General features: G+C 31.8%; 1 protein-coding gene across 1 annotated transcript in view; it reads right to left on the bottom strand.

The window, feature by feature from the left end:
• Window positions 1-21869, bottom strand: part of LOC145295832 (inactive selenide, water dikinase-like protein) — a 129308-nt gene extending 107439 nt beyond the window's left edge. The window contains exons 1-2 of the mRNA XM_080141540.1: window positions 21679-21869; window positions 21354-21590 (exon numbers count right to left, since the gene is read on the bottom strand). The gene's annotated coding sequence lies outside the window, so the exon portion shown is untranslated. The remainder of the gene's footprint in view (window positions 1-21353; window positions 21591-21678) is intronic.
• Window positions 21870-26895: the final 5026 nt, after the last annotated feature.

Below are 26895 nucleotides of genomic sequence, written 5' to 3'. Positions count from 1 at the left end.
TGCGAGTTCTTTTTACAAACAATTAAATACCTGGGTCAAATAATCGATATCAGACCCAGATAGGGCAACCGCTATTAAAGAAATGCTGGCACCAGTAAACATAACTTAATTGCAGAGTGTTTTAGGTTTGACAAATTATTACCAGGGCTTCATCCTAAATATGCACAAATTGCGCGCACCACTTAATGAATTGCTGAAAAAGGATAAGGTTTGGGAGTGGAAAGAAGATTGCCAGACATCTTTCCAAGAAATAAAAAGAATCCCGACTTCAAAACTATTCCTAGCGCATTTCAACCCGCAGTTGGACATAATAGTAGCTAGCGATGCTAGTCAATATGGCATCGGGGCGTGCATGCTACATCGAATGCCGGATGGCTTGAAAGTGCCTATTGCTTTCGCATCACGGTCTCTCTTGCCAGCGGAAAAGAATTATTCTCAGATCAAGAAAGAGGCCCTAAGAATTATATTTGCAGTTTCAAAATTCCACCAGTTCTTGTAAGGAAGACATTTTTTTCTACAAACCGACCATAAGCCATTGATATCCATTTTTGGATAAAAAAAAAAAAAAGGACTTCCAACATTCACTGCGAACCGACTATATAATGGGGAACTATTCTGCTGAACTATAATTTTACAATTCAATTTCTCCCCTCAAAACAACTAGCCCATGCAGACGGTCTATCGAGACCGTTTCCTGCCAAAATGGAACCTTTTGAAGTAATCGCGGCACTACATATTAATAGTGATGTAAAAACCATGATAAACAATATTATTGAAGTAATCGCGATAAACCATGATAAAGAATATTATTGAAGTAATCGCAGCACCATGTATTAATAGTGATGTAAAAACCATGATAAACAATATTATCCGCGAACTAGGAGTCACTCTTCAGGAAATTAAGTCAGAATCCCTAAATGACAATTTCATTCAAACAACGAAGCAGAAATTAGCACTGGGTGACACTAGTTCAGACATTTCTTTCTGGTTGCGATGAAATACTGTTATACGGTGAAAGGGTTGTCATCCCCAAACCCTTCAAAAAAGAATTTTCAGGGATTTTCACATGGGGGATCCAGGAATAAACAGAATGATAAGCCTAATGAGAAGTTTTGTTTATTGGCCAGCTATGGATCAAGATATTACCGACATGGTGAACAGATGTAAAGGCTGTGCTTTGGTGGCAAAAGCACCACCGATAACATATAAACCTTGGCCTAAGGCTGAACAACCATGGTCGAGGATCCACATCGATTATGCGGGACTTGTGGAGGATTTTTACTACCTGATAGTAGTTGACTCTTACTCTAAATGGCCAGAGGTACTAAGATGCAAAAAAATGACCACGGCAACAATGACAAATTTTTTATTGGAATTGTTTGCTCGGTTTGGGGTTGTAGACCGTTTGGTTAGCGACAACACTACACAGTTCACCTCGACAGAGTTCAGAGAATTCTGCGAGACGTATCAAGTCAAGCATATTACGACACCCCAGTACCACGCCAGAAGCAACGGCCAGGCCGAACGCTTCATTGATACGCTTAAAAGGGCATTAAAAAGGGCATCCAGTACACTGACAAAAGGCCCGTCAGCAATTTCTGCAGGTTTACAGAATCACGTGAAATCCGAACAAACCAGATGCAGCAGAAATCATGTTAGGACGGAAAATAAAATCTGTATTTGATAAACTGCTACCAAAACACATAGTACACAACAGAACCTCTACAATGCCAACGAAACAGTTTAACAGTGGAGATAACATGTATTTTAGACATTTTAGAAATGTTTCTTTTTGGGAACAGGGCACAATCTTACAAAGAATCGGCCATGTTACATACATCATTCAGGGCCCAAAGTTCCAACATAAGAGGCACCTGAAGCAAATCAGGAAACGCTTCTACAAGGATCAAAAAGAACCACCGCAGGTCGCAAACTGTATGACCGTTTTGACATAGACCCTCCAAAAGGGATGTCAGAACCGAGACGCTCCAACAGAAACAGGAAGCGCACAGACCCCTTGGTGGTCTGCCCCATAAGGAAGAAATACTGATTTTCACAACCGCGGAAATCAGCTTGGGAGGGGGGCGTTGTGGGGGAATCACCCTCCAAATGGACTGTTCTATCCATTATATAAACCATAGACCTTTTGATCCCAGGTATGGGACCAGAGCGACCCTCGCCTGCTCGGTGACGTTTACTATTCTTTTCAGTTGTAACTTTTTTACGTTGTTGTTCCAGTAATACATTGTTTAAATTCCGTTGTTGTTTTCTTTGTGGCTTATTGCAAGCCATAACAGTCAACAATCATGTTGTTAGAATTGGAGGTTTACACGAAAAAAATGTGAACCATAATTAATGTTGTGGATGACTAGATCATGCCACTGACTGCTGCTGATAAGGTTTTACCCACGGATAAATGCTGTTACAACTTCAAGCATCACATTTTTACAACATTTTGCTAAAAACTTTCAATGCTTAGTTATAAAAATGGCTTCCAGCAGCAACAGGATAGGATGATAAATTTGTCGGCCTAAAGAAAACAACACTATAACTTTATTTTAGAATTTATTGAAAAAAAAATCAATTCCATAACTTGATTATGTATTAGAGCTGACATCTATTCATTATTCAGCCTCAATCACCGCCTACAGGTTCAGAACTGGGAGCATGCCTTTTCTACAAGCTCCAGCAGGAACTCAGCAAATACTCGGCAGATGGCGGTGATCAGGCTGGCTTTGTAGGAAGTCATGCTGCTGATGTTCTCAACGTATGACCAAATGAAGTAGTCCAGCAGGTTCAGATCAGGAGGGGGGGGCAGTGAGAGAAGGGTAAAAAGTCACAGCATTCCTTCTGATGCCAACCAGACGGTCTCTTTGGACTAATGGGGCGGTGCCAAGTTCTGCTGCCACACTCAGGGTTTACCAGCGGCCACCTAACCCTAACCACACTCTTCAGCACATCCAGGTACACTTTGGTGTTGATTTTCAAGCCGACTTTGAAGATGCATGATGTGACTCTCACTTGAAATCACACCAAATACCATAACCGTGGCCGAAAACTTTGTTGAGTTGTGCCTTCATACATTGAACTGTCCAGATTTGTATTTTGAGGGTGCTGGCAATGGTCCTTTTGTTATAATTTGAATTGGTAGAGAGTATGAGTTGTACTGCAGAATATCTATCTTGCTCATTGAACATTGTGTCACTTTCAGACATGATAGAAGGCTCTTATTGTTCTTAGAATTTGTACACAACTGGCCAACGAGTAAATGGTTTGCAACTAAAAAAGAAAACGGTTTTCAGCAAACAGAAATGGAATCATGTTGTCTTTTCTAGGACGACAATTTTATCGTTCCATCCTGTATTAAGAAATTCACAATTTAGAATCTGAAAGAATTAAATGTCAGAAGTTTTTAAATATCTTTACATTTAAATTTAAAAATTGTATATGGTTGATATGGATATAAAAAATTATCTTTCTGAAGGAGATTCATCCATATACAAAAGCATATCTGTTTTTGTAAGCATACAAACATCTACTTCAAAAAGATTAACCTTGTTTTAAGTGGGGTTGATTTCTAGTAAATCTTATATAGGTCAGAAAATAATTTCTAAAGTAGGTGTAATAGAATATATATTTTAATATTTGATACTCTAAGGCCTTACAATAAGGTTGCTAAAGTCCACAATTGATAAGTTACATATTATCTAATTACTTTAATTTATAAAACTTAAAAGTGAAGAAAAGAAAAGGAAAAAGTTAAATCAGTAAAAATGAAATCAACTTAATTTTGGCTGTTAGTTAACAAATAAGAAAACCATATTCTGTTACTCTAAATTTAATAAACAAAAGAAAATATCTATGCTTATTCTTGGGTTATCAGCAATGGAGCCTTTTTCAAAATTCTTAAATGGTTTTTAACTTTGAAAAATTATCAGATTTCAAACTTACAAAAAATTTTTTTTCAAACTCTGTATTTAAACAAAATCAATTAAAAAATATTGGAGGCGGGGGATTTATTTTTAGTCGTTTTCTTTTCATGTATCTTACGTAAAAAGTCTAGTGTTGACTATGTCACAACTTTTATAATGATAACGCAATGAAACAATATTTCTCTATGATTGGAGCACAATTGCTACAAATAGATACAACTTTTAGGAAAAAGGATTAACCAATTCACCATGCAGACTATATAACCTTTGACACATTCACAATGGCTGAACAGTATTACAGTGAAAGAAGTCATACTCAATAGCCTTCTCCCATTCACAACAGAACTAGGTGTAATAAGCTGGCCAACTGTATATCCAGGCACCAAAGAACAAAACGGTTTGCCTAACCATAATCAGATATATCTTTGGGTGTTAAAAGTTTTCTTTCATCCAAAATGGAACCTCAAAGCCTATCTCCCCTCACAAGGACCCATTTTGGAACCTTCAACATGTCTCTCCATTATCAGAGCATATTCTGTTATTCTCAGGCTTTCCTGGTATCTTTTCCCCGAATTTTCCTCACAAGGTGCATACATTCAACCTAGGATATTTAAGTGAAGCATATGTTGACAAATCACAACACTTAGCTTACTTGAAATGCCTTCAGATATATAGGTAACAGATCTTGCAACCTCGTATGTGCCTCTTTAAGCTGCAAGATTTTCAGCAGAGTGGCAGAGAGAAAACATTGAAAGACAGGTAAGATACATATGAAAATCCCCCCACCCACCCTTAACGAAAGAATCCTATAGATCTACAGACCAATTAATCATGATCACTTCCTACCAATTTTCCTTCAGCTGCAGATGAGGACCAAACCAGATACCAAGTATTTTGTATAGTCCATCAGTCCAGCTAAAAAAAAAAAAAAAAGAGAAACCATTCCAAACAGTAGTGTACAACTCAATAGATTTATCACAGTTGATTTATAAACCTGATTTCTATATCAACGATGGATGGTAAATTCAATTAGCAATACACACAGATGATAAAACGCTTTGGATAATCACAGATTTCGAGGAGGTTCTGCTAAAATAGTCTTATTTTAAAAGCCAAAGCACTTTGTTCTTAAAATACCATCATTTTGTTTGGAAATGAATATGTCTTCAAATAAATTAATAAATAATAATTATATTTAGTCCAGTCAAAAAAAAAAATTCAGCCTGAACAAATTCCAAGAAAGTGTTTTATTGGTAGTTTATTTTTTGGTAGTATTACATGTCGAGAAAAACACACTAAACGTTGACCAGAATAGGATTATCACAAAGGGTCCAAATGTAGTGTCAAAGAATATGGTCATCAAAGCTTTAAAATGTTAAAAGCAACTTTTAGTGACGGTCATATTTTTATATAAGGCAACCCACTTTTCAGCGTTTATCATATTTTTGTTTATAAATAACAGTATGTTCGAAAATACATTTATATTATTTATTATTTTATACATTTATTTTTTAATGACTGATTTTCATTTTTTTTACAGAGCTGATGAGAATGATGGAAAGTCAATAAATTTGCCCCTTATGCAGCAATGAAGATGATAGAGAAAGAATGGTGAATGGTGAAAAAGGTCCTGAAGCGGTCAATAAAGAAAGGGGCATTAGCACAGTGGTAGCTGCTGGAGTGGTGGCACACAAGAGATGTATGAACTGCATAACACAAGAAGCAGATGGATGTATGAACTGCATAACACAAGAAGCAGATGGATGTATGAACTGCATAACACAAGAAGCAGATGGATGTATGAACTGCATAACACAAGAAGCAGATGGATGTATGAACTGCATAACACAAGAAGCAGATGGATGTATGAACTGCATAACACAAGAAGCAGATGGATGTATGAACTGCATAACACAAGAAGCAGATGGATGTATGAACTGCATAACACAAGAAGCAGATGGATGTATGAACTGCATAACACAAGAAGCAGATGGATGTATGAACTGCATAACACAAGAAGCAGATGGATGTATGAACTGCATAACACAAGAAGCAGATAGACATGCATAAAAAATAAGCTACTTCCATTCATTGTTCACCTGCCAAGAGAGGTACATCATTGTCTACTGGATCACGACACATTTTTTTCTGAGGACATGAAATAGTGAAGACAAGATCTAGTGCTAACTTTGATGACTATATCTTTCAGTATTCAGGAAAAAGATGAAGCCCAGAAAAAAGCCATCATTAGAGACTGTGGCCAAACTTATCAAAAGCGATATCAAGTCTATGATCCCATCTTCAATTGATGAATATTAAAAGACTTCTTTGCTTGAATGTCAGTCTGCCTTAGATTATATCCTTCTGAGTTTACGTTGCTTGTTTGTAAAACTCTGCGTTGGAAAGGACATTTGCAGGAAGGTCACAAGCATTCGACAATCAGTTTTTCAGGCCGTACGTCCCAAAGCTGTGGTAAGTCCGTTGCAGCTTGGGTTAGCAGTCCAGCTTCATCATTTCAGGTTTCGATTCCTTTTAGACAGTCTCTCAGCAACGGAATATTGTTTATCATATTCGGAAGTTCAACAATTCCAGGAAAATGCTGCCACTTCTGTTGGCCAGGATGTACTTGGTGGTACCATAGACAGACTGGCTATGGCACTGCTGTTCATTGCAGACAACATCGATCATAATATCACGTTAGACGGGAGGGGGACTTTCCACAGCAAGAGGATGGTATCTACTATAATTCCAGGAAGGAAGGTCAGTCGCACTGTTCTCTAAAGACTGCGGACTTGGAGATAGTTGAATAATGCAGAGTTGAATGGAGTGAAATGATACACATGCTACATAAAGACTGATCATCCAGGGTCATATTCAGCAACTCTCCTGCCTTTTATTGACATGTCATGCATCTTCTCCACTTGCTAATAAACACCGGTCCACTGTAGTTGCTGCATTCGATCAGCCACTCTTCTGGAAAGAGTCAGAAATCAAACATGAGGAGCCAGCAGAAATCCCGGTTTGAGATGTTATCTTGATGCTCGGAGCTTCCACACATTGAATCTTATGGGTGCCATAGGAACGTTGTTGGATGGGAGTGGAATCAAAGAGATCTTGGGAACAATTTACGGTGAAAATGCTTCAGGACTGGAAAAGCAATTCAGCGTGCAGTTCATGGTCATTTCCTTGAGCAGTGTCTTACACAAGTTACAGACAAAGTACTTTGCAATCATCCCAGTTTTGCAGACCTGTTGCAAGAACTTGAGCAGTTGCATACTCAGACACCGAGAGGGGGCAGTGACTTGAATTCAGTCTTCACTTTTACCCACTTTAGTGAAATTGTTCACCTTTTGTCCACCAAACAAAAATGAATTATTCGCTTACTCTCGCACCAGTAACCAAACTATGGCTGAATAACAGATGATAGGAATTGCAATAAAGCTTATCGGGCCCCGATCATACAGCTGTAGCCAAATGTTTGGCCATTTTTGCAGCTGCTCGACATGGAAACTGTGACCACCTTGGAACATCATATGCAGTCAGTGTTTCTAGATTTATGAGTGGCTTGCATGCTGTAACGCATACTGATCAATACTGGGCAGGCCTGGGTTGCGACCAAATCATCAAGCAAGCTCTGATGCGCTCCTTAAAAACTGCAGGACTCGCCAGAGGAAGTGGAATGCCCGAATATCAGAGGGCCTTCTGGACTATGCCAGTGTGTGCTTTCTACGGGGTTTTATTCGCCAAAGCTTTTTCACCAGTGAAGGAGGCAAGAGCGTCAAGGATCAGAAGAGATTGTGAAGACCTGGAGAAAATTGCAGATAAACTCATGACCTTTTCACCTTTCTCTGATGAAGTGTCTCTTTGCAACATTATCACCAGTGTCAATGCAAAGAAGGGTGTAAATGTCCATGATCTGTTTACCATTAGCAAAGAAATATTGACAACAATGGAGGGTCAATCACTTTTCTGAGACCCTGGCATCTAGTGTGGCAGCTGACGTTACTAAGGACGAAACAACAGACTGCTCTTTTGTTCCAAAGGTTTCTTGTGGGGTCTCAAACTGTTGATCTTTCTCTTAATGAAGTGTGGCAAATGAACTTTCATCATACCCACCATCCCTCTTTGAGGCAAAACATCCATTACACAAACCAAACAAAGCACAACTGATAGTTGCTATAAAACAGAATTCAGATGGCGCAGTACTCAAGGATGTATCAGAAGTGGAGCATAACATTCTTGACAGAGGTTCTCTTCTCCATCAACTGAAGTGGTCAGAAGTTAAAACATTGTTCAATCACTTACGACTATGCATCTTTCACAATAAAGCACTATGATAAGGCTACGATAGTATTTGATGAAGGAACAAAAATTGTTGGAAAAAATTTCCAATGTGGAAAACAAACAGTCGATTATCAATTTCATTTCACAACGCATGAAGTGCACAGGAGACTGATTGATATGTATTGAAATGCAAATGACCTATCACCAGTATTTTTAAATATGATCAGACCAGCAATTTTTTCAGGAGATGAAAAGCTTTTTTCTTTTAAGCAACAATTGAATAATTTTCTTAAAATGGAAGCAAATTCTTAATCCAAATTACTGGAAAAACAAAGGAGGAGTTGCCTTGTCAAGTTCTTGATTAGTTTAGCAACGTTCCAGAGAGTATATATGGATATCATATATAGTGTTCTTAGTCATAGGGATGTAGATGGTCTGGATTGTAAAGAGTAAAATTTGCAACAAAATTCTTTGAAAAAAAAAAAATGTCGGATATGAAGGAAATCACTTTTGATCTATTTGTAATGATTGAAATGGAAGTTTTATATCTGATCAATAATGTTTTATATCTGATCAATAACGTTTTACATCTGATCAATAACGTTTTATATCTGATCAATAACGTTTTACATCTGATCAATAATGTTTGCCTTGAAAACTCATGCTTTGTTGTCATTATGATAATGCAGAAAAAAAAAGCATTTTATATTGTAAGGAATTGGAAACAATCCATTAAATTTTTGCCATTTGCAACACACTGCTCAGCAATTCTGGACTGGGAACAAAAATAACCAGTTATATTCCAGTCAACAATGAATAAATCTATCCCACCTTCTACTCTAGAAGAGCATTATTATCTGTTTACATCTGTGCCTCCCAATCGCCAAATATAGAGGTGGGCCAGTAGTGACAAAACACATTTTTATCCAGTTTTTCTTCTATTACTAATTGTGTTATACTCTATATTAACAAAATTGTGTGAACACTTGACGTTTTTTTGCATGCGTATAATTTGCATATTATGTATTATTCGATTATTTATTGAAATTAAAAAGGCAACAGTACTAAAAGGAATTCTTTAAAAATACAATTTACAAAAAAATTTAACTATGCTTTTTCATTTCTTTGTAAAGTTAACCCTTTCAATATTTTGCAAAATAAAGATCCCTTTCTAAGTTTAAAAAATTTGGAAGTATTTAAAGTGTCAAATAAAAGTTTTTGTGGCGTGGTAAACTAGGTGTGTCAGAAATTTCATGAAAAATATTGAATAATTCCCCCCACCCCCCGTCTTTTCAAGCTTATAACTACTCGAAAAATGTAATTCAAGCCCTAATTTTTTTTTTCAATTAAAGGAATAAGGACCAAGGTTTCATTTAAAAAAAAAAAAAAAAAAGTTTTAAACTTCAGACTTTACGGGTAAATTTCTAAAAAACACTACTTTTTTTTTGTTTTAAATTTGAATATATTATTTATTGATCTTTTATCTTCAATTTGTGATATATAAAACTTTGGTGAGTAAATTAATTATTTACTTTTTAATAGACATTTGAAAATGGGGGGGGGGCGTGAATTTAAAAAAAAACGTGTCTAAAATATTATATTTGGTTTATTGGAAAGAGCATAAAATTTTACATTGACCCTGAAAATATCGTAAAAATAGAATCAATAGAAAAATTTTGATAGATTTTTAAAATTTTTAAATTGAAAAATACCGAGCTCGTAAAATTCAATTAATTTCATTACTGTTTTTAAAAAAAAAAAAAAAATATTTCTATTACTTTTTATACAACTTTAATAGTTTATTTTGGAAGTATATTCCATAAAGAAAATAAACCCACTTTTAAAAGAGAAATTACGAGTTTTTTATATTTTATTCGCAGTTTTGTGTTAGGGGTGTCAAAAATTCCTACAAAAATTCTGATACACCTAGTGGTAGACTAAGTGAAGACTTACAATAAAAAGTTAATTCTTTAGGGAATATTCGGCTCTGTTTGGAATGAATATCACATTTAAAATCGCAGTCAGCAAGTACACAGGCAACCAAAAGAAAGCCCACACTCGTAATTTTTTCAAAAACTGCAAATTTAAGCTAAATTTAATGTACCTATTTACAATGACTCCCCACGAGACATAGTTAGACACCAGGGTCGTTTTTTAACGTGGAGAAAAGGTACAAAAATAAAAAATCGTCTCAGTCATGAAGGACTGCTCCTTCATCGAAAGAGAACAAGAAATGGAAGTGCAGCATCTGAAGAACAGATACTACACTTTGATCTTGACCAAAAGGCCAAGTATGTAACTGTTTAACTATACCTCATTTGATTCGCCTTTTATTCTTCTATAATTTTACCTGTTCATATTTGACTTTTAATTGAAATATTCTAGTGTTCACGTCAATTTAAAAAAATAACTTTAAATTGAGGAGGCAAAAAGAAAGTCCGCACAATGGAAAATTGTTATTTAAATGTCACTTTAGGACATTAAGGCAGCACAAATACAACAGGAACACAATGAACTAGTTAATATTCAGTAGCATAGCCCTTCTGCAATTTGACAGCCTGCAATCTTTTGGGAATTCCTTGAATTAGACTGTAGCAATACTCCGGGGAAAGGGCATCCCACTTTTCTTTAATTTTTGTCCAAAGTTCTTCCAAATTTGAAATTTTATCATTGCGTAGCTGTTGCTTGATGTAATGTCATACGTTTTCGATAGAATTGAGGTCTGGAGATTGTGCAGGCCAATCCAAACACAGAATATCATGCTCTTACAGGAACCTCTTGACATTGCCAGCTGTGTGAATGCGAGCATTGTCCTGCATGAAGATGGGATTATCATCCAAATTCTGACCAAAGTAGGGTAGAAAATGCTCAGTCAACATATTAATGTACTTGGTCGAATTAATTCGACCTTGGTACTAATAATGCCCCACACCAAAACTGAACTTCCACCACCTTGCAACGTTGAAACTGAGCACCTAGGATTAAATTCTTCGTCTTTCCTCCGACGGACGTACTGCTTACCATCACTGCTTAGCCTATTGAACTTGCTTTCATTGATAAAAAGCACTTTTGACCAATATTAAGAGTCATGATCTTCATTGCATCTGACGAAGTCCAGACGGCGCTTTCTTTTCTGTACAAAAATCATTGGCTTCCATCTTGCAACATATCCTCGCAAATTAAATTGCTTTAATCTGTTCTTGACAGTAGAAAGAGAGCACTCTTTAACAAGATTGCACTATTGTTGGATTTGGGGAGCCATTTCAAATGTTTCTTAGGCTGCGGATCTTGATAGCATTGTCTTCCCTGTTAGAAGTAACTCTAGTACAACCAGATTTAGGGGCATCATGAACACTGCCGTGTGTTTCGGTGCTTTTACACAGTCTTTCGTACTATAATATGAACAGGTTAAATTATAGAAAAATAAAAGGCAAATCAAATGAGGTATAGATTGTTTAAACAGTTACATTAAATTTAGCTTAAATTTACATTTTTGGAAAAAAATTACAAGTACAGACTTTCTTTTTGCCGGCATTGTAGTTCTTATTAGTGGTGGGACGATTAATCGGAATCGGAATTGTTAATCGTAAGAATCGTGTATTTTGGGAGGAATCGGAATCGCATCGTTAAAAAATACCTTAATTTTCCGATTCTTCATTACGATTCTTTTAGTCTGATGTTGAAAAAAAGAAAAAAAATTCCTGATATTTCTACCTGCAAGAGAGAAATGTAGCATGTTATAAAAAGAAACCAAAGAAATTCATTATTAACAGGGCAATGCTTAGTGCCCCCTCCCTTACAAGGTTCATTCATTCAGATCTATTGTGATCAAAACTACAAAAGAGTTAACTTGAAAAGAAGTATGCAGGGCTCTACATTGCGAGTAAAAAAAAAAAAAAAAAACGCTTATCTTTTTGGCAACTGTTTTTTTTACTGACAAATCTTCTAATAGTGAATGAAAATACTTTTTCAACTTATATTTTCTTAAAACGAGCAAAGTCAAATTATTTAAACAGTAAAAGGTTTAATAGAACAATATACTTTTTTTTTCTTTTTTTAAAAGAAGGCTTTTGAAAAAAATATCTCTAAAATGAAATTGATCACGTTGTATTATTTCGCAAAATTTGGACAGTAGTCGGCTTCTTTTGAAGTTTCAAAAAAACTGACCCCATACCTATCTCTTCCAAACCTAAAGTTATTAAATAACCCCTTCGTTAATTTAAGGGTAATTAATTCAATTCAGTCAAGTTGTTTTTTTTTTAAATTTCATTGAAATAAAATCCATTTTTTAAATTTTTTTCTCCAGAAAGATAAAACCCTGAATTTGATTATATTAAAAGCAGAATAATATCATTTTTCTAGAATTTTAAATTGAAAATTAAAAAAAAGTGTTTGACGCAGTTTTTTGCCAAACGAAAAAGAAATTAATATATATTTTTTAAAAGGTGTCGTAATCAATTAATTTTTATGTCTAAATAATATTTACGATTAATTAAATAATTTCATTTTAAAAAGTATTTATAAATAGAATTTTACTTAAGACTTATAGTTTAGCAATATTGAACCGCATCAACCATGTGTGAATTGAACACAGTCAACAAAAAAAAAAAAAAAAAATTCAAAAGAAATGCATATTTGCATTTCATTATGTAAACTTTTATACATTGGTTTCAAAAATTAAATTCTTTAAGTTTTTGTTTTTTTTTTGTTAACTACTGGTTGGTACAATTTACCGCTCCATCCCTTTATATTTTTTGCTTTTTGTCTTTTTTAGCGGATTATTTTCAATTAATTATCTAAATAAGTGACTAGCTTTAAAACAAAATTTAATAGTAATTTATTTGTTTACAGATAAACTGAATTTTCTAATATGGCCATAAAGTCCAAAAAAAGTCTTGCATGGAAACTTTTTGAAGTTGATGAAGATCATGAGTTGAAAGCCATTTGCAAAGTCTGTCAAATTAAAATATCGCGAGGAACAAAACCATCTAACATGACCACAACCAACATATTAAAATGAAGCATCCAAATGAATTGGAGGAGCAAAATAAAAAAGAAAAGGAACAAAAAATTACCAACTAGTCACTCAGAGCAGTTTTATTAGTGAGGGTCGAAATCGCAGTGTCTTTTTTTTTTTTGCCCAAGTCACCAATTTTTTTAACCTTCCTTAACTTCAAAGAGTAAATACAATATATACAACTAAAAAAATAATTTTTAAAAATGCTGATTCTATTCATGAAAAATTCTTTTAACTAGAAATTAAAACTTAGGTAAAGATATCTGACTGACAGCAACAGGAGCACTGGCTAACTACTGAACCACATGGAAAGGTGTGGGGGAGGAAAAAAGGAAATTAAAGGATGATAATAAATTATGATAACCGTCTTTGAAAGGCACTAAACTCCTAAAATTTACTTCTTTAAAATTTTAGGCAGCATTCCCCGGCGATTTTAAAGCACTCTCTCCAAAAAAAAAAAAAAAGATTTAATTTTTAAGTTTGGGAAAGATATATTTATTATAACCGAATTCCTGTATGAAGACTGGATCTACTTTATTGGACGTTAATTTGTGAGATAAGTAATGTTTAATGTTTTTAAAGTTTCAATTATCAATTAAATTTTTTTAATTGCGTTTATTTTTCAATTTATTTATAAAAAAAAAAAACAGGGTTTAAAATGTATTTTTCAAGGTAACAAGCTTCGAAATAAGTCTAATTAAAAAAAATCACTTAATTTTTAATTTCGACAACCCTGAGAATTTAATTATTAAAAAAATATTGAAATGTGACATTTTTTTTTATTTAACATTTCTATTAGTTCAATTAATTTTCTTTCAATAATTCATTTCACTCAACAAACTTCACCATTTTTTGTTTTGTTTTATCTTTTTCTGTAATTTTGGTAACTATTTTTGCTCAATTTTATCTAGTATTTCATTTGTTTTTTATAGTGGTATCATTTTTATTTGTGTCCCTTTGATATACCCTATTTCAAAATTAGTTTGGCTAAACTTATTCTTCACGTTAGAAACAATGTGTAAAAGTAATGAAAAAGTAAGAAAAAACAATAGGTGTTAACTACTCTTTGTGAATTATGGAGGTCTGAAGAACTGCCGTCACAAATACAACTATCAATAGCCAAACAAAAAATCGTTTTTGAAATTCCTTTACTTGTAACTTTTCGCTATACCTACCTTTTGGTATAAAACACAAAACTTTCGATTAATGGTATTTCTCAAATATGGTCGTTAACTTTGGAAGGGTTATTTTGTATCTACAGCGCCATGTCACGTGGTATATTGTTTTTTTCATTACGCACGTTCATTTATAAATTATTAAATTAAATATTTATCTTTTTTTATATTTAATTAGTATATATTTTCTTTCTCTTCCGCTATATTTTTTTTATTTAATTCATTAAATCTGTAAATTATGAGGACCAAAATAATGAATCATGTTAATTTATTCTCTAATTTTCTTGTTTTTGTTGTTATATAAATTCTATTTTATTTGTTTTTGCTTTGAAGGATAAATTCTATTTTTTTGTTTTTTTTTCTGTATTCCAATTAAGTAAAATAAATTTTCTCTAAAATAAATTTTGCTAATTTTTCCGTTTAGTTTACTATATAATAATTTTATTTAAACCCAAAACACGACGGTGTAGACATAAAATATCTCTTCCAAAGTTAGGGAACATATTTGGGAACTACCGACCATAAGTATAAAACTACCTGGTATATTTCAAAACAATAATTCCCTAGGAATCGGAATCGTACTTGGTATCGGAATCGTTAATCAATATTTTCCTGGAATCGGAATCGTATAAAAATTAGGAATCGTCCCAACACTAGTTCTTATGACATTAAGACCTTCATTTTTCAATGTTTCACTCTATATATTAGCTGGTTGCCATTCCCTTCCCCATGCCCCTCAAAATTAAATTTTAAATGGGAGCAAAAAATGAACAGTATTCTCTTATGGCGACCCCAAAAAAATAAAATTTGGGAAAATCAAAAACGAAACTGGATTTACTTGTTTTCGAAAACGAGGTCGGATTGACTTGTAAACAACAATATTCAAAATGACAATATTCGTTCAATACAGACCTGAATATATCTAAAAATCAATTTTTTAATTGCAAGATTTCATTTGGTCTACAGGCAACAAATACCAATTAAACTAAATATTTATGACAATTTGATTCAATTTAATGACCAAACAATACCAAAAGCCTTTTTTTAAACAATCTATATATCTATAAAAGTGAAAATGTCTGTTTGTGTGTGTGTACACTTCCCTACAAAATAACTCTTTCAATTTTCGGTCTACTGATTCGAGATAAAGGGTATTGAGATTTGGAAAAATCTTTTTAATCGGTTTTTGGCAAAAAATTTGGTTTTCAGAATGTCAAAGTTCAACGATTTGACCTTTGAGAACTTTACCAAAATCCTCCACCAATCTTAAGTCCTAACACTTGAAATTTTAGGTACAGGTGACTTGGACATGGATCTAACTTTATAATTTAATTTGAGCCCAAAACAATAAATGTTAAAGTGTCATAATTGGGGTCAAAGTTTTAAAAAAAATTACCTCAGTGGTCTCTAGCAAATTACTCAGCCAATTTTTGGTCTAAACATTTTAAATTTTACATAAAGTGTATTCAGACATAGGGCTAGCTTTTTAATCATTTTTTTTTTTTTTTTTTTTTTTTTGCTGAAAATTTGGCTTCCAAATGGTTAAAGTCAAAAGATTTTACCTTTGCGGTCTCTAGTAAACTATTAAGCCAATTTTGGGTCTAAACATTTTAAATTTTACATAAAGGGTATTCAGACATGCAGCAATTTTTTTTTATCAGTTTTTGGGTGAAAATTTGGCTAGCAAGAGGTCAAAGTTTATAGGATTGATCTTTGTAGACTTTACCAAACTCCTCTGCCAATTTTGGGTCTAAACACTTGAAATTTTAGATGTGGGTTACTTGAACATAGATCAAACATTTTTATTCAATTTGAACTCAAAACAATAAATGTAAGGGCTCCAAATTGGAGTCAAATTAAAAAAAAAAAAAAAAAAAAAAATTGCCGTCTGCGGTTTCTACCAACTTTTCTCTATGGTAGTTAAGGAAGCCTATTATATAGAAAGGCATTATCGTACATATTCAAACTTTTGATACTCCTCGGGCGTTGAGTTCCATGGCAACCAGCAGAATTATTTAATGGTTGCTCCCTTAGTCCCCCACCCCTTAGTCAAGGCTAACACATGCGTATGTAACATTTTTTATTTACTGACATTGGCTTAGTAACTTAACGATTTATTGATAATTCGTAACCCTTAAACGCATGTCGGAAGATTTAAATCGATTCATTATTGTAACCAACTTTTCTCTATGGTAGTTAAGGAAGTCTATTATATAGAAAGGCATTACAGTACATATAGGTGTATCAGAATTTTTGTAGGAATTTTTGACACCCCTATCACGAAACTGCAAATAAAATATAAAAAAACTCGTAATTTCTCTTTTAAAGGTGGGTTGTTTATTTTCTTTATGGATTATACTTCCAAAATAAACTATTAAAGTTACTTTTTAAAGTAATAGAAATATTTTTTAAAAAATAGTAATGAAATTAATTAAATGTTACGAGTTCAGTATTTTTCAATTTTTAAACTTTAAAAGTCTATCAAAATTTTTCTATTGATTCTATTTTTACGATATTTTCAGGGTCAATGTGAAATTTTATGCTCTTTCCAATAAATCGAATATAATATTTTAGACAAACGGTTTTTTTTTTTAATTCACCCCCCCCCATTTTCAAATGTCTATTAAAAAGTAAATAATTAATTTACTCACCAAAGTTTTATATATCACAAATTGAAGATAAAAGATCAATAAATAATATATTCAAATTTAAAACAAAAAAAAGTAGTGTTTTTTTTAGAAATTTACCTGTAAAGTCCGAAGTTTAAAACCTTTTTTTTTTTAAAAAAAAACACGTTTGTTTTTTTGTTTTAATGAAACCTTGGTCCTTGCTCCTTTAATTGAAAAAAAAAAAAAAAAATAGGGCATGCATGAATCACATTTTTCGAGGAGTTATAAGCTTCGAAAGATAGCGGGTGGAATTATTCAATAGTTTTCACGAAATTTCTGACACTGCTACCATACATATTCAAATTTTTTAATATACACATAGGCACATAAAGTTATGAACAGTACATAGGGCCTGAGCAAAGACGGGCGGAACTGCTAGTAAAAAAAATAACCCGGTATCAATCTATCCAGTAAAAATAAAAACACGTGGCCAAAAATAAGGATCATGAAACGGTAAAAATTGAATGGATCGTTTCCGATTGTTTATAATAAAAAATGGCTTTTTTCTGCGTTTCATAATAACAACGCATGAACTTAACAGATATTGTTGTTGTTATTATTATTCGTTACAGCAGTATTTAAATAATGTTTTTAAATGCAATACAAATAAACAAATACATTCTAAAAAAACTAAATAAAATAATTGCATCTAAGTATAGTAAAAATCTAGCAAATATTTAATTACGCATGAAAAATACGAAATTATAATTTAAAAATAAACAATTAAAAATCAATAAAGAGCTAAACTTATAATTTATGCGACTTTTCCTCATATGATGACGTCATTATTATGGACATACATAGAAAAGATTCTCACTCTTTCAGCTAATGCGCATATCGAAACTATCAACATTTGAAATTCAAACTTTTATGTATTTGTCTTTTTAGAGGCACTAAAAATATTAAAAAGTTAGTCTACTTTTAAAATATTTTTTAAGTCTAAAGCATTAAAACCCTATAAGTTTTGAAACAGAAAAAAAAAAAGTTTACTTTTAAATTAAAAAAAAAGTATACAATTTAATATTGAATTTTCTCGCTCCATACATCCTATTCCGAATTAGTGGCCGTGAGTCGCCATCTCCTACATGAGACGGTCACCAAAATTAAAATAATAAATCTTTTTCAAATAAAATTTTACAATATAAATATTAACATTTGCTAAACTGATTTTTTAAAATGAAAATTAAATATCAAGTAAAAATGGTCTTGATTACTGGGAACCAAATAATTTGAATTAAAAAAAATAAAAAAAATGACTCGTTATTTAATTATTTTTTAGTGTTCAATAATTGAATTGTTTGAAATCGTCTACATTAAGACTAAAAATGTTGTTTATGGTAGGTTGGTCAAAGAAAAACAGAATACTGATGGCAGCCCACGCCACGATCACAAATTCGGAATAAGGGCATGCGAGCGAGACAATTCAATATTGCTACTTTTATTTATTTACAAATAAGGATATTTCAAAATTTATTTTAATCCTACTTTTACTTTAAAATCGATGGCATTTAAAACATTTTATATATTCCAAAAATTAAACTTAATTACGAAAACCAAAAAATTAAGTTAAATTCTCTATTTTTAAATTTGTTGTAAATTTAAAAATTTGTAAAAAAAATCAATTATGCAGTCAAATTTGTGGAATTAAATTTTAATATTTATAAGAGAGCTTATTTTCTTGACTCCCCCGCATTAGAACCAGACCACGTGCTGGTTCTAATGCGGGGCAGAGTGGAGTTTCTCCATCCACCCACCCAAAACAAGGAACACTCTGAATTGGGATAGTATTTCTTCTAAGGACTTCACTTTGTTCAATATTCAAATAGCCATGAGGGTTCAATTTAATAAAATATTTCAAAGTCTAAAACATATAATTAATAATAATAGTTAGAAATTTCCATGACGTCCAAATCGGAAATTTCGCCCGGTGTTAAAATAAAAAATTTTGGTCTCTTCGCTTTTGGCGGCGTTTTTACGTCTTTGAATTTAATTACTAAACTACAAATTGGACGACTATTCCCACGAAAAATAGTGTTTTTTTTTAATTTTTATTTTATTTTAAAAGAAACAAGTTTGTTTATTTTGGGAGGGAGGGGGGGGAGACTAATGCTGAAAGAAGTTATTTAGTTATCTCCCACTGCAACTATGACACTACGGTCGGAAAGTGGGATTAAGGGACACTGACCTGCAAAAAGTGCCTGGGCAGTCCTGTCGGCATTCCCCGGCATGGGTGCCTCAGGCCATAAGCAGCCAACTAACCCCATCCCAAAGAGAGAACTGAAAGGAATTACAGAAAAAAATAATAAATGTGGGAAAGATATTTTGTCTTACTGAAAGTACGAAAAAAGCCTAATTAAATTTGGCAGACTAACAATTTGCGATGGATTTAAAACATATTTGCTTTAAACGGGTGTCGAGACGGGAGTAATTCTTTAAAAATACTATTTTTATATATGGAATCAAATTAGAAAGTGGATAAAATTTATCTAATGAAGAAAAAAAACTTGATTTAATGAAATTAAGTTTATTGCTGCCATAAATCAGTGGGAAATTTCGGTATTATTATACAAACACCGTGACAGCGTTAGGGTTAGGGTTAGGATTAGGGTTAGGGTTAGGGTTAGGGTTAGGATTAGGGTTAGGGTTAGGGTTAGGATTAGGGTTAGGGGTTAGGGTTAATTCGCTGTCACGGTGTTTGTATAGTTTTACCGAAATTTCTAAGTTTAAAAAGTGGAAAAGGCAATGTTTATTTGAATATGACTGAATAATTTCGATTATTTTATGATTTCGAGTGGGTCAGTTATATTTAAATAAACAAGGATTTTTTTTTTCTTTCCACTTTTTAAATTAGAAATTTCCCACTGTGTTATGGCGGCAATGTTTAATTTTTATTTCATCAAACACTAAATTATAATACTTTCTTTAAACAAAACTTCAAAAATAAAATTCTAAAATTATCTTAAATTATTTTTTCATGACGGTAAAGTGACAGAACCCTCCTCCTTTTTACAAATTTCAGTAATAAAAATTAAATGAAAAAAAAAGATAAAAGTAATTATTTATTGAGGTTATTAAAAAAATTAATTGATAAATGTTAATGATAGAATTTTGTGATTGTTTTTTTTTTTAATTTTTTTTTTTTGGAAGTGTGCGCAAATGCGAACTGGTTTTAGTTTTTGAAAAAGTAAATTAAAATAAATATTTTTTTAAAAAGTTATAAAATTATATACAAATATCACACACATAATTGTGACTATTTACTTGCCTCCCCACGAATGCAGAGTTAAACACAAGGTCGGTTTTTAATGTAGAAGAAATCCAGCTCCCCAAAATGGGCACGCTGGATAGAGACAAAAAATTAAATTTGTTTCAGTTATGAAGGATTTCTCTTTCACTGACCGAGGACAGAAACGGTGAAGTGTAGCATCAGAACAGATACTACGCTGTGATCTTGTTCCAAAGGCCAAACATTTCTAGTTTTCGAATGATCCTCAAACCCTAGACATCTTTTTTCCACTAAAAGTATTTACTGGTATTTTTTTTTTTTTTTTTTTTTTACTTCGTCTTATATTGGAATTAATGTAATTAACTTTTTACAGAGAAAAATGAAAATTGGTAAATATAAACAAAAGCCTTTAAGTTATTTTTCGACATTTTTGTACAATAAAAATGTTCATTTTTTTTTTTTTAAATATTTATGTTTATTATGGAGATATTTATTAAAATTTATATATTTTTACGGGTTTCCCTACACGTTGTGGTCGATTTTAAACGAGTATTTCCACCCGGCAAAGAAAAGGGCAACAAGTTGTTTAAAATAAATAAAATATGCGTAAAAAAATTTTTTTTTTTTTTTTTTTATAAAAGAAATACACTTTTTAATTGATAAAATAAAATTCATATAATATATATATATATAGATAGATAGATATGTTTTTTTAATGAAACATTAAAATAAAACATTAACTAAAGAGGGGGAAGGAGGTGGAACCAACATGCCGGCCGCCATGATGGCTAACGGAGAATCGAAAGGGATAGACAGTAAAACATTTAAAAATTTAACAAAACTATCACCTACAGTCGAAAAAAGACATCATTTGCATAAAACCAACTTTAATTGAACTAAAATATGAAAACTGTGCATTTAATTCTGTTACTTTCCACAGATCGGCAGGTTTTAATCCAACTATCGTCCCGATTCCGAGACAGTTTCTTAGTGCCTTGAATCTCGTTTCCGAACATTGTTTAAAATGGTGAAAAAAATCGTTTAACTTACCGATTCTGGGTACGGTGGCAATGTACTGGAAGTGTTCGGCATCCTGGGCACCGCTGTCCTGTTGGAGTCCCTCAAGAAGTTTGAGCAAAACCTCCTGAGAGACTTTACACCCTCATCCCTTCAGGTCAGCATACTTGGTGAGTCGGAATTTCGGATCCAAGTCGTGTGCCACAGGATCGAACGGCCGCCGCATCGACAGATCGGTGGGTTCCTCCGGCGGGCATGGCTCCAGAACCCCTGGAATGGAAAGTAGAAAAATTCCTAATTGCAATCCGAGTGCCACTTAGGGTCAGAGAAATCGGGAAAAATGTGTAAAAATATTCACCAGACATAGCCACTGCTTCGTTTCTCAGTGCCACACTATGGCGTCTAACAGCCAAGTCGAGCGTCACAAGTGCGCGGATTCTGACGCGGCGCTCGGGAGTTACTCGTATCTTAAATGAGCGAGAGCCGAACTATGGAAGACCGGAAAGGACACAATGTACAATGCGAAAATATTCACTGCCAATAAGCAGTGATTATTTTTCTGATTGTACATAGTATCTATCACTTTTGCAAAAGAAAAAAAAATGTAAAAACTTATAATTTTTGCATTCAGTCTTATTTCATGATAAATCTTTAATTATTTGTGTGTGTATATATATATATATATATATATATATATATATATATATATATATATATATATATATATATATATATATATCTTATTTCATGATAAATCTTTAATTATTTGTGTATATATATATATATATATATATATATATATATATATATATATATATATATACACACACACACACAGACAAATAATTAAAGATTTATCATGAAATAAGATATATATATATAAGAAAATTAAAACTGTAAGTTAAACTTTACAATAAAAAATTATTGTCCAACTGAATACTCCAAAAAACAATTTACAGAGTTCTTATTCCACGTAGTTTCAAAGAATACTACTCTTGCTTATAATAAGCTCTACTCTCTATTGCGTATTGAGCTTTTTTATTCGGTCGGGATTAAATTATCTGGGTTTGTATTACTGTACACATAGATTCGAAAAAGTTGTCAAAAAACAAATATATAACAAATAAATGTTATCAGAGGTAAGATAAATTACTTTTCTACCAAATTGGATATATTTTTCGTGTTTTTATTCAATGTAACATGTTTATTCAGCTCGAAAAGCATACTGTGTTTATCGATGTATTGGAAAATTTCAGAATGGCGCCCGATTCTCTCTTTAACACGGTAAGTTCGGGAAAAGGTGTTATAAATAATAAACTAGAAAAAATACTATTAAAAAAACTACCGAATATATGTCAACTTATGTCACGGTAACATATATTGAGCGAGTTTCTAACAGTATTTTGTATAGTTTTATATTTATAGCAACTTTTCCCAAACTTACCGTGTTTAAGAGAGAGTCGGACGCCATTTTGAATTTTCCAATAAATCGGTAAACACAGTATGTTTTTCAAGCTGAATAAACATGTTGCATTAAATAAAAACACTGAAAACATATCCAGTTAGGTAGAAAAGTAACTGATCTTGCCTTTGATAATATTTATTTGTTATATATTTGTTTTTTGACAACTTTTTCGAATCTATGTGTACAGTAATACAAACCCAATTATCTATATATAAATACTGGCATTTATATTAGATTGAAGTTTATCATTGCGTATATCAGGTAAACACTACATCCTTTTGATTTCATTATTTTATATATTAATAATTAAAAAACTTTAAGTACTGAAAGATGCAATTATAGAAAAAGAGAAGGAGCCTCATTATTCCGTTATTATTTTAGTTATACATTATGATTTCATATTCTGTTTTTGTAGACTTAATATATTATTTTGTATATATATATATATATATATATATATATATATATATATATATATATATATATATATATATATATATATATATATATATACAGGGTGTCCCAGAAGTCGCGCACCATATATATTTATATTTATATTTTTTTTTTTTTGTTTCAGATTTTATTCTGCCCAGAAGTCGCGCACCATATATTTATATTTATATTTTTTTGTTTCAGATTTTATTCGATATGGGCGAGAAATTAACAATGCAAGAAAGAGTTAAATTGATTTTTATGTTTGGAAGAGATGGGGTTACATATCGCTCGGTAGCTAAAAAAACGAGCGAGAAAACCCATTGAGCCATACCACTGTCTGCCGTTTGATCAAACGTTTCCAAAAAACAGGTTCAGTTGCTGACCGCGAGAGATGTGGTCGACGAAAGAATGTAACTGATGAGGAAACATCAACTATGGTTTTGGCGAATGTTGCTAGAAGCCCTGTGAAATCAGTAAGGAGAATAAGCCAGGAGCTTACGATTAGCAAATCATCAGTCGTATTCTTAAAACACAGAAATAAAGAAATAAAGAGGAGTGATGCATGTATTCAGGCTGAAGGTGAACAATTTGAGCATCTATTGTGATTTTGATTAATAAAATTGATATTCATTGATATTCATATTTGTTTTTATATAAATCTACATGGTGCGCGACTTCTGGGACACCCTGTATATATATATATATATATATATATATATATATATATATATATATATATATATATATATATATATATATATATATATTTGTTTTTACATAAGTAGTAATATGTTATAAAACACAGTCATGAACATGTTTCGATTAGCTAGTCACTAGTAACTAGAGATCTCTCCAGGCGATACAGCTTATACAAAAGCAAAGTTTGCAATGAATATATCAGGTCTTCTTCTTCACAGGGAGTTGAAAAATAAAATTTGGTTGTATGTAAATAAAATACAATAGGGGTTCAGATTTGAGTCTGTCTTTAGATATAGGAATGAATGGGAAAGGATGGGGGTGTTAAGGATAAAAGAAAGAAGTAATGGAACACTAGAAAGAATAGTATTGGTATGCTTGTGTGATGGCCTGCCCCAAATCTTAAACATATTAGTGTGTATAGGTTCATACAGTAAGGGAATGTAGATTTGACATATCTATGCTAAAAGGGGTTTCAGATTTAATAGGGGTTATTCAGTTATAAAACTGCTTTTAATTTTTATGTGGTCAGAAAATGTACAACTTACATTGCCCTTTTGTGCCAGCCTCAACACTACTATCCCTATACATTAGTGAAGAGATTAAGAGATAAGGAAGGAAAGGAAAACACTGAAGGGAGAAAAGAAGAAAAGAAAAAAAGAAAGAAAGAAGGGAAAGAGGTAGAATGAAAAGGAAAAACCATAAATAATTTATTCCTGGTGATTCTAAGGGATGTATTTCTCCTTCCCATTCATTCCCCATCCTTACCCCATCTCATATAATAGCTTTTTTACTTATTTTATATGTGAAACTTTGAAAGTTGTATAATAATAATAATAAAATCTCAAAATGTATAATTAATTTACATCCATGCTTAGATATAATCATCTCTAATAGTGATAATTATAATTAAAAATAGAAGATAATAGGGGATAAACATGTTGGTAACTGTAATATTTATGATAAATGATAATGATAATTTTTAATAATAATTATATTGATTAATAATGGTAACAATAATGGGAAGAAAGTCTTTAAAATAAAATTTCAAAATCAAAATGTAAAGAATAATGGATTTCAAAAAATAGAAGAAGATGTAAATGGCTAAAGATAAAATAAGTCAAGATATAAAATAAATCTAGATAATTGATCTGAAGGTATCCATATATATATATATATATATATATATATATATACATGCACACATATATTCTTTTTATTCATTTGGAGTAGATTTAAATAAAAATATTTCAGAGTTAGTGTTTAAGTTTATGTTACATAATGGTGCATATTCTTTACTGTTTAAATTCATAAATACTTAGTGGTTGTGAGAGGTTGAAACTAGTCAGAGTTTAGAGTTGGCGATGTAAAAGTTATGGCTGAGAGTGCTTTAATATAGTAGAAAAAATTATTGATTTCAATTAGTTAAATTCAAGCTAAAACAAATAAAGAATATACCCTGCTCTACTTTGGTATTGAGAACTCTTGTATTATCCTCGTTAAACTTCATGGATTACTTAACCTCTGTAAAACAAAACCTCAGATTATATATATATATATATATATATATATATATATATATTATTATTTATAATCTTTCTTTGTGTATATATATATATATATATATATATATATATATATATATATATATATATATATATATATATATATATATATATATACTCGGGGTTTTTTTATTCAAAAGTAATAGACTAGTGAATTCAACGAGGTTGTTAGATAGTGCTCAATAAAAAGAGCTAATAATACTTGTTTATTGTTATATAAACATGTTTACATCCTGCTGCTACGAACAGCAATTTGTTTCAATCAAACAACAGATATCATCAGGCAGCGACTTGACTATTCAAATGTTCAATGGTTATTCATTGAACATTTGAATAGTCAAGTCACTGCCTGATGATATTTGTTGTTTGATTGAAACAAATTGCTGTTCGTAGCAGCAGGATGTAAACATGTTTATATAACAATAAACAAGTATATATATATATATATATATATATATATATATATATATATATATATATAGAGAGAGAGAGAGAGAGAGAGAGAGAGAGAGAGAGAGAGAGAGAGAGGAAATAAGTAACTCATTTTCTATAGTTATTTTAATTTGTTATGATTTTACATTCTGTTTTGGATTATGATAATATTATTACTGCTTTTTTAAATATTGATCACTGTGAAAGAAAAAAATGTTCTAACCACCCTACAACTTAAATAATCAAAGTCAGTTAGAAATAAACAGTTGTCCTGTTCACAAAAAGTACTAATATTTCAGTTAACTGTTGAGCTGCTGATTGATTCTAGCATGTATATAAGTTACTTCCCTTCTTATTACAGGTATAGAACCAGATATTTATATCAAGAGATATTGAAACAGACACAAACGTACGTTATAGTATTGTAAACTATGAAGGAATTACATTGCATAAAGAGAATGGCAAAAAGAAAAGGGTTAATAAAGAAACAATATTTTTTTCCTTATTTTACCCAAACAATCTCATTATAACCGTATTTATTATTTTGCTTCCTCCTCTACTACTATTAATAATGCCATAAAGATTAAATCATGTTTAATAATAGTAAATGCACTAATCTGCTATTCAAGACAAACAAATGGACAGATGATAATAGAATCACTGAATCACTGAGCATGATACTGAAGTAAATAAGTTTTTAATCTATAAGTGAAATCTATACGAAAATCAAATGCTAAAAAGTGAATTTGTTTAGAATAATGAAAGGCCAAATAGTGGTTGGCAAATGTTATTCTGTAACTCATTTATTCTGGTTAGAAAGAATGGATAATTCAAGCAAAAAGTGAATGTGTTTAGAATGAGTTGAAGCAAAAATAATGTTCAGCAAATGTAAGTCTGTTGTTCCTTTTTATTCTAGAAAACGATAATAGATTATCCAATGAAAATTGAGGAATAGAAATTTTAGATAGTAGAAGCATGCTTT

Source organism: Euprymna scolopes, chromosome 2, assembly GCF_053919585.1.
Source record: "Euprymna scolopes isolate OS-2025 chromosome 2, ASM5391958v1, whole genome shotgun sequence".
NCBI classification, from domain to species: Eukaryota; Metazoa; Mollusca; class Cephalopoda; order Sepiida; family Sepiolidae; genus Euprymna; species Euprymna scolopes.
Note: the sequence above shows the minus strand (reverse complement) of the source record. Positions and strands in the feature narration are given on the sequence as shown.